The sequence below is a fragment of the Lygodium microphyllum genome, chromosome 7 (assembly GCF_053477565.2).
Source record: "Lygodium microphyllum isolate KBCC chromosome 7, Lygodium_microphyllum_v1.1.10, whole genome shotgun sequence".
Classification (NCBI taxonomy): Eukaryota; Viridiplantae; Streptophyta; class Polypodiopsida; order Schizaeales; family Lygodiaceae; genus Lygodium; species Lygodium microphyllum.
The window spans coordinates 126,297,591-126,299,736 of record NC_141141.1 but is presented as its reverse complement, the minus strand read 5'-3'; the positions used below and the strand labels follow the sequence as shown (position 1 = coordinate 126,299,736).

The window sequence follows — 2,146 nt, the reverse complement described above, 5'->3', positions numbered from 1 at the left end:
GAGACATTTAATGGCTCCACTCGAAGCTTATGATGTCTAGTATCACTTCCAATTGTTCCTTTGTCGTTAGAATGATGCTACTAATTTCTGTAGCAACTTTTCCAAGTCTGTCCCTGTTTGAACTGCACCCTGTTTTAGCCAAGGAACTGAAGAAGGCAACCGATAGCTTTAGCGACTCCCGTAGGTTAGGGAAAGGGAGCTTCGACGTCGTGTACAAAGGTGTCCTCAGAAATGGCCAAGAAGTGGCAGTGAAGAAGCTGGTTCTGTGGACCAATTCATCATGGAGGTTTAGTACCACTTCATACCATTAATCCTCCAACAACACCACGTCCTCTTGTTCCTCCTGGGTTTTCTAAAATTGCTTTTCAAAGATCAGGCTCACAAAAAGAGAACGATCAAGGAAGCAAGATTTCATATGATGTTGATGGGAACTTTAAGGAGTCAAACACATGTCAAGCCATCAGAACTGAGAAGCATCAACATGATGGCATAGAAGATGAAGATCAACCCGCAACCAACACTAAAGATGATGAGGCCTTTTGCAGCCAGCAATATCAAAATTTGCTCAATGGTTTGGTAAAGAAGGGAATGAGCCAAGATTTCTCCAGTCAGGATGTGGTGAAGCTCAACCTCAGCTTTCAAGTCTTACAATATCCAGAATCAGAAAAGCCCGGTTCATGAAATGGTAACATCAGTGCCCTTGATGCATATGCCTTCTCATCCAGCTGCACATATTACATGGGCCCTATATATCATGACTTGAATGCATACCATGCCCATTTTGATCAAGATGGTAATCCACGTCTATGTTTCAACAAAGGGATTCACTTCTTGCTGCCAATATGAAATCTAGGAACTTACTGACTTAAGCTTTACAGAAGCTGCTGAGACAGAATCCATATATGTTGAAGAAGTCACATTCTCTAGAGGTATTTCATCAGCTTCAATACCAAAGCCATCATCTCGTTTCTCCACATCATGTGAAATCTCAACATAGTGCTGTCTATGTATGCTTCATTGTCAATACATTGAGTCTGTGAAAATCTGTTTTGCATTCCAAACGTTGATTCAATCACTTTAAAAATCCTGCGAGAGGTGGTGTTTTGTGACTGTGGCAACTTGCCAAGCAGAATTGGCCAATCGATTGTTCAATTCTCAATTCTGGCATCAGCAATGCCATATTCATCTTCCAAACCTGCTTGACTGCTGCTGGTGGTTCCTCGCTTTGTTGAATTTCTTCTTCGAAGCAATTTCCCACAGTTGCAGTTTGTAACAGCGTGGGCATTGACCAACATTGCCTCTGGGACTTCAGAGCATACCAGGGTGGTCATAGATCACGGAGCAGTCCCCATTTTTGTGCAATTGCTCAGTTCTCCTGGTGATGATGTCAGAGAGCAGGCTGTTTGGGCTCTCGGGAATGTGGCTGGTGATTCTCCAACTTGCAGAGATCTGGTTCTTAGTCATGGTGCTATGCAACCTCTTCTTAACCAGCTGAATGAAACTGCCAAGCTTTCGATGCTTAGAAATGCAACATGGACCCTTTCTAACTTCTGTCGTGGAAAACCTCCCCCATCGTTTGAACTGACAAAAGTTGCACTTCCAGCCCTTGAGCGTTTAATACATTCATCTGATGAAGATGTGTTGATTGATGCTTGCTGGGCTCTTTCTTATCTTTCGGATGGAACAAATGACAAAATCCAGGCCGTGATAGACTCGAGGATTTGTGGCAGCATCTCAGCAAAGACCTTGCATCTCAGCAGAGACCTCGAACGCCACAACCATCAGCAAGGGCAATGAACTCAGGATTACCATGGATGATGGATGGATGCAGGCAGGAGCAAATCCAATGACCATGCAATATGGCACTGCACCACACGGCATGATGTCGACTGGAGCTCCTTATGGTCCATCAGGAACTTCAGGTCTGAATCTTGCTGTTAACCCTGTGATGAATGCGCTAAGCTCAGCAATGAACCAGTCTATGACTGCAGCTGTGAATGCAAGTTTTGGGGTGTCAAATCAGGCGATGCCTTCTCAGACAGAGAGGTGCTGGATCGGAAAGGAACAGTAGGAAGCATGGCTTTGCCATTGTTGGGGTTTCAGGACCTGGCATAAATGCACTCTCAATGTTGTGTTTGAATTCAGC

At 44.3% G+C, this 2,146-nt stretch overlaps 1 pseudogene; it reads left to right on the top strand.

The window, feature by feature from the left end:
- The first annotated feature begins 1,203 nt into the window (after positions 1–1,203).
- LOC148033919 (importin subunit alpha-1a pseudogene) lies at positions 1,204–1,797 on the top strand (annotated as a pseudogene).
- The last annotated feature ends 349 nt before the right edge of the window (positions 1,798–2,146 follow it).